A 7637-nucleotide genomic window follows, 5' to 3' on the forward strand; every position below is an offset into this window, starting at 1 on the left:
CCTGTTGTCCTGGTGAAGAAAACGGACGGAACCCTATGTTTCTGCGTCGATTATCGTCGTCTGAACAAGATCACGAAGAAGGACGTATAGACCTCAGACTCTGCCCAGCCGGCGCTGCGGAAAAACCCGTCACCAGCGCCCCCATCGCCGCCTTGGCGCGAACTGAGTAGTGCAAGGAGAGCTGTCCGCAAGCGAAGGTGCATAAGCCACAATGAACCCTTCTCTTTCGCTTGTGTTGAGGCACGGTTTCCTAAAAATCAAGGACCTGGAAAGCTTCTTCCGCCCGTCCACGCTTCCGGACAGGAAGCTCAGCAGGGCGAAGTACGTGTACAATATAAAATAATGTCTCAGGTGTTATTTCTGCGCGCTTCAACTCGCAAGTACAGAGAGCATCAGGTTTGTCTATCGGCATATCAGCATAAAAATCTAAGCATTCCAAATTGGTTCATAGTGAATTTCCTGAACACAAGACTTAAGTATCTGCTATATTTTTATGTATTTTATCGTAATGTTTTCTCTCGCAATTATTTCCAGAGAGTAAATCCTTTCATAGCCTTGTCCAGGGCAGCAAACAGAAAAAGTTTTCCAAGGCAGCAAACAGCGTGCGATCATAACGAAAGTAAGCTTCCTACAGTGCCTACGCGCTGCATCTTTCTTTCTCGCAGGAGCTACAGCATCGCTCAGTACCTTAATTTGAACTTTGCGCAGACGCTTCGAGCAACAAGCGCGCACAAATAAATGTAAATAAACGCGACAATTACTCATCCAGTGCTCCTACAGCAGCTTTATTGCTCACATTTGAAAAACGCAGTCGAGCAGGCTCAGCACATTGCGAAGCATGCTTGTTGTATCGGCGCAGAGCATACAAAATGCCGAAAGTAGAGATGAGCTCGCGATACAACGATGCTCTAGAACAGGATGTTGAATTCATAAACTAGCCAAAATGACTGGTTAAGCTGACCTGCCAAATCTCTCCGTTCCACTTGTTGAGCCAAGCGGAGACGGACGTCTGTTAAAAGGTGGAGATATCGATGGCACATAAGCAGGATGGTTCGCGACATTGTTTTTCCTGTTAGTACCAACGAAGTGGCGGATACAGGTTCTTGAGTTTTCGCTTGGTTACCACGGTCCTCCGTCAGGGCTACGCAACACAATTACAGAAGGACAAAATTGTCACACTTTCTCATGCGAGCCGCTGTGTTGTGGGGAATGCAAGTAATCCGATTACCCAACAGGTTGAACGGCCCGTATCCAGCGCTCTCGCCTTTCCCCTTGATACGATCGCGATGGAAATCGGTAAAACTGAACGTTGTTATTCCGTCCTTCATGTTCATGGCAATTTACAACACAACGGTAGCGTCGAATGCGGCGTTCCTTCGTAGCGCGCGGAGCTATCGCGGTTGCCGTCGTTCCCGCCATCAGTCTCAAGAGAGAGCCAGCAAGCGCTTTATGGCAGTTCGGCGGCGCGTCCGACTATCCGAGAAATTCATAGCTCTCTGTCAGGGTGTTAAATGCGCAAAACACTCGCAATATGGACCAAACTCTAGTTAAATTCTTGTTTCGCAGTCGCTAGCTGCATAGGCAACTTAGCAAGGGAGTCGGGCTTCGCACTACTCAATTACTGCCTCTTCGCACCGGCAGGTGGCGCTACGAGTCTTGCAAAACTCCAGAGTCTGACGTCCATACCCCCTCCCACGAATAGACGACGCATTCGATCGGCTCTGCAACGCTAAATACTTCTCCTGGATGGACGTCAAGTCTGGCTATTGGCAAATAAAAGTCGACGAAAGAGATTGCGAAAAGACCGCCTTCATCACCCCAGACGGCCTCTACGAGTTCAAGGTTATGCCATTTGGACTGTGCTCGGCGCCTGCAACGTTCCAGCGTGTGATGGACACGGTTTCAGCAGGATTGAAGTGGCAGACCTGTCTCGTTTACTTGGATGACGTCGTTGTATTCGCTGGAAATTTCAACGATCACCTTAGGCGGCTTGCCACAGTACTAGAGGCCATCAAGTCATCAGGGCTCACTCTGAAGCCAAAAAAGTGCCGCTTCGCTTACGATGAGCTTCTGTTCCTAGGCCACGTGATCAGCAAATCCAGAAGACAGCTGCCATCGCAAAGTTGTCGCAGCCCATCGACAAGAAGACAGTGCGTAGATTTCTTGGCATGTGTGCCTACTACAGGCGATTTGTCAAGGACTTTTCACGCATCGCTGAGCCGCTGACACAGCTAACTAAATGTGACGTCGAGTTTAAGTGGGAAACGCCGCAGACCGACGCATTTCGAGAATTAAAATGACGCATGCAGTCGCCGCCCGTACTTGCGCACTTCGACGAGCACGCCGACACCGAAATGCACACTGACGCCAGTAGCCTAGGCCTCGGTTCCGTCCTAATCCAGGGAAAAGATGGACATGAACACGTGATAGCTTACGCTAGGCGGTCGTTGTCAAAAGCGGAACGCAATTATTCTACAACCGAAAAGGAATGCCTCGCCATCGTTTGGGCTACAGCGAAATTTCGCCCTTACATATAAGGCAGGCCATTCGAAGTGGTCCGCGACCATCACGCGTTGTGTTGGCTAGCTAACGTAAAGGACCCTTCAGGACGGCTGGCACGGTGGAGCCTCAGACTACAAGAATACGACATCAGTGTAACATACAAGTCTGGACGAAAACACTCGGATGCTGATTGCCTATCACGCGCCCCCATTGACCCGCCGCAGCAAGATGACGAGGATGACGACGCCTTCCTTGAAATAATAAGCGCGGAAGAGTTCGCCGAACAGCAACGAGGAGACTCGGAGCTAAAAGCCCTAGTCGAGTATATTGAAGGGCACACCGACGTTGTCCCTAGGGCATTTAAGCGTGGATTCTCTTCGTTCTAGCTTCAAAACAACCTACTTGTGAAGAACTTCTCGCCAGTCCGCGCCAGCTACCTTCTTCTAGTTCCGTCGGCACTGCGTCCAGAAGTACTGCACGCCCTACATGATGATCCGACCACTGGGCACCTCGGTTTCTCCCGGACGCTATCGAGGATACAAGAAAGGTATTACTGGCCGCACCTAACCGCCGATGTCGCCCGTTACGTCAAGACATGCCGAGACTGTCAGCGACGCAAGACACCACCGACAAGGCCAGCGGGATTACTACAGCCGATCAAGCCTCCTTACCGACCTTTTCAGCAGATCGGGATGGATTTGTTGGGGCCGTTTCCGACATCAACTTCTGGAAATAAGTGGATCGTCGTGGCAACAGACTATCTCACCCGCTTCACTGAAACTAAAGCTCTACCTAAAGGCAGTGCAGCCGAAGTGGCGAAATTTTTCGTCGAGAACATCCTGCTGCGACATGGTGCTCCAGAAGTCCTGATCACCGACAGAGGAACGGCTTTTACAGCACAGCTCACGCAAGCCATTCTGCAATACAGCCAGACAAGTCACAGGAGGACAACTGCCTAACATCCGCAGACGAATGGTCTCACGGAGCGCCTGAACAAGACCCTTGCCGACATGCTAGCAATGTACGTCGACGTCGAGCACAAGACGTGGGATGCGGTCCTGCCGTACGTAACATTGGCTTACAACACGGCGGCGCAAGAAACAACACAGATCACACCATTTAAGCTGGTTTACGGCAGGAACCCGACGACGACGCTCGACGCCATGCTACCGAACGCACTGACGAGGAAAATGTTGAATGTCGCTACCTATCTCCAGCGCGCCGAAGAAGCTCGACAGCTCGCCCGCCTACGGGTCAAGAACTAGCAGCGTACCGACAGCCAACACTACAACCTGCGACGACGCTTCGTCGAGTACGAGCCCGGCGACCGTGTTTTGGTATGGACCCCGATACGCCGACGAGGACTGAGTGAGAAACTATTGCGACGTTATTTCGGACCCTACAAGGTCGTTCTACGTATTGGCGCACTGGACTATCAGGTCCTGCCAGACGGCATTTCGCATTCACAGCGGCGCCACGCACGATCTGAAGTGGTCCACGTGGTGCGCCTTAAACCCTTTTACGGACGCTGACGAACTTCCTGATTTTGTTCTTTTCTTTGGTACGAGTGCTTTTCTTTATTACTTTCGTTTGTTCGCAGCATGGGGTCGATGCTTTTTAAGAGGGGGGTGTTGACACGTGTACTTATCTTTATCGGGCGACCACGTTTCGCCGCCTAACAAGTGTTATCGCACAGCGCGGGACGCGCCTGAATGTGTCCAAAGTTTCTGGAAAGTTATCGATGCTTCTATTCGCTGTCTGTTGTCGCCGAACCTTGTGTTATCTGATTTCATCGCCTGCCGCGAATGGTGCAGAACTTTGTGGAAGGCACGTGGGTCCCAACGATTAGTCTGGAACATTCGACGACTGTTCTATAAAAGCCGATGCGCTTGACCCGCTGATCAAATTTTCGACGATCGCCGACTGTGTTCGCCGCTATCGTTGTGCAATAAGTGTATCCTGTTTTGTGGGCATAGGTTCGACCAATAAAATTTTGTTTTGTCGTTCACAGTATTGCTACTGTGTTCTTCAACGTCACCACCACGTGACAATATGGTATAGCAATGCAGCTGTTTATAATCCAGTTATCCTCCCTGCCTTTCCGGTCTCATCTCTTTCTTTCGCTGTCATAGCGCTTCATTTTCTTTATTCGACGGCCCAGCTACACTGACTGCTGTAGCTCTGGAGGGACCTCTACTATTTATATCAGAAATCCTGCTTCAATCACTTTTTTTCTAGAGCCGCCTCTCAGATATTGTGGTTCTGAGTACTAGAGACAGGACCGACCAAATAAAAGTGCTAACACTAGGCTTCTCGAGAGATAACTAAAAAAATATGCAGATACAGCGTACCTGATGGAATCAATGTGAAGTCACGCATAGATAAAGCGATAAATAAATGCTTCCCAACCAACACCGATGCGTGCACTAAAAAATAAGTGTAATAAATGAAAAAAAGAAGAAAAAGTCTTTACTACAGAAAATTTCTTCAGTGGAAAAAACAGAGGTTATCTTACTTTAAAAATCTCAGTTTCCTCTTCATGATCAAATACATTTCTAGATTTTATAAGAATCGGTTCGCTTAGAGTAAAGTGAAACATTTGCCATCAATACCGTTATCAAAAGGAGATATGTTCGTCTCTGTACCATCCTCAATTAAAATTTATGTGAAGCATCAACAGCCCCGCAAGTATATAGGAAAATAAATCTTTCGCGAGACGATTGGTTTTACTTTCTGATGAATATACAACAGCAACTGCAATCAGTACCATATGAAGCTAATAGATAATGAAGCCAAGAAGAGCGTAGCGGACGAGTTTTGTAGTTTTGCTTTAGTGCAGACATGATCTACCTAAGGGAAATAAAACTGGATGGAAAAACAACTTGCTTGTTAGGGTCGTACTTAGAGCCAATCATGGTAGGTCATGCCGCTCAGAACATGGCTATGTGAACTTGTAGAGTAGGATTTTGGATGGTGTCCCGCAAAGCCGGGTGTTTTAGCGCCAAATGTCGACGGTAACGTCCCATGTTACCGCTAAACTTCACGCTGCAGTGTTTCTTTTGATGGCGCTGAAAACAGCCGGCAGTCAGCTTTGTCATTCTTTTGTTTGTGATACGATGTGCGCATACATTTATCTCGAATGAGCGAAGCTAGGCGCAGGTGTTTCCAGATTGTTATACGCCGTTGCAGTTGCCGTTGTCGGCATATTTCGAAGATTCCTTGCCGGCTTTAAATTGAGCGCGGCCTAGTACGGCGGGCATTTTGTTCATCGTCGACAGCCGAGCACGCGTGTTGCTGTAGCCACCACCGAGTTGTGCAGTTCTTAGCAGGTGCAAGTTAGCCTAATAAAGTGTTTTTTTCAGGAATCTGTCTCTGCCTACGTGAATTCTGATCTACCGTGACCACAACATGACAATATGCGTGCGTATCTATCTATACATGTACAATCTGTTGCATTGCAACCAGATCCAGCTCTTGACCCTTTCGTACTGTGTGAAAGCCGCAGTAATGACGGGAGAATAAGGTACTTCCTTAATGAAATTAACTATGTATCATTTTCTTCTGACAAAATATGGAAAAAAATAACGTGATTATTTTGGTGAAATCACAGAAAAACAAGATAGCAGGAAACAGAAAAGAACACCAATAATATGTCATAAGAACAGCCCTACTTATTTCAGTTTTAAATGCGAAGCATTTGTTTGCGAACGTTTGCCACTTTGAGAGTGTTTATTTAGCCGCCTACGTCTTTTGATGATCTCATGGTCGTTTCGTGAACTTGGTATGCACCGAAATGGGTGTAGTATGACAAGTGTGTATGACGAACATAAATCATAGGTCATGACATGAATAGCATGACATGTGTATCATGTAGGTAATGAAACAGCCGCATCCGTCCTGGCATCTACCAAATGTGGCGTAGTATAACAAGAGTGTATGACGAACATAAATCATAGGTCATGACATGAATAGCATGACATGTGAATCATGTAGGTAATGAAACAGCCGCATCCGTCTTGGCATGTACCAAAAGTGGCATAGTATGACAAGAGTGTATGCCAAACATAAATCATAGGTCATGACACGAATATCATGACATGTGTATCATGTAGGTAATGAAACAGCCGCATCCGTCTTGGCATGTACCAAAAGTGGCATAGTATGAAAAGTGTGTATGACGAACATAAATCATAGGTCATGACATGAATAGCATGACAGGTGCATAATGTAGGTAATGAAACAGCCGCCAGGAGTAATACGTGGCATCGATATTCATAATAAAACCTGTACAATCACCAGGATAGTTCTCTGTCAAAAACGGAACTAATGCCTGAGAATTACGCAAGCAAAAGGGGTCTGAAAAAACTAGTGAAGCTAAGCAGTTCTGTCGCTAACTAGCCCCACAGACCGGCCATGTTCCTTTCTCTGACACTATAGCACGAAAATGAATCTCTTGCTTATGGGTCATCGCAGAGAAGAACAGTTCCAAGGTGAGCGATTTTGCTTTTTTGACATTAGAGACAATTCTATCTAGATTATGTCTTGATGGGAGGTCAACCGCACGTTGCTTAACTGCCGAAGGCTTCAGTTTTACTAGCTGAGAATTCTTTTCTTTAACTGATATCGCTTTTATTGAAACATGTCATCTGACATGATTGCGAAATATCCTTCCTTGTCTGGTATTACCGGCCTAAGTTTGTTCTCCATAAAGTGATTAACCAACTGTGTGACAGGGTCACGCGTCTTAATATGAATAATCGATTGTTTAATGCTTACAGTGCACGTTGAAATTCAACGGGAGCATTCTCCTTTCTGGACAAACATGGTTATTCAGCGCGGTAGGCTTAAAACGTCAACGGGTTTTATGTTAGGCTTAAAACAGTGTTTAGGACCTAAAGCAATCGTTTTGCTATGGCTATCACTTACGATGGCATCTCCGAGAGCCAGTACGTTATTTCACGGTGATTTATTAGAAAAGGGTTTCCTTTACTTTTTTGAAGCTCAGGAAGTCTCATCCTCCACAGAAAGTCCGCCTGCTGCACGGCTAACCTGTTCCAATCGGCGTAAAGGCGGTTGCAATGGCGACTGCCTTTACGCATCATTTGAACTTCCAATGGGACGGAACGATTACGAGT

This window comes from Dermacentor andersoni, chromosome 10 (genome assembly GCF_023375885.2).
Source record: "Dermacentor andersoni chromosome 10, qqDerAnde1_hic_scaffold, whole genome shotgun sequence".
NCBI classification, from domain to species: Eukaryota; Metazoa; Arthropoda; class Arachnida; order Ixodida; family Ixodidae; genus Dermacentor; species Dermacentor andersoni.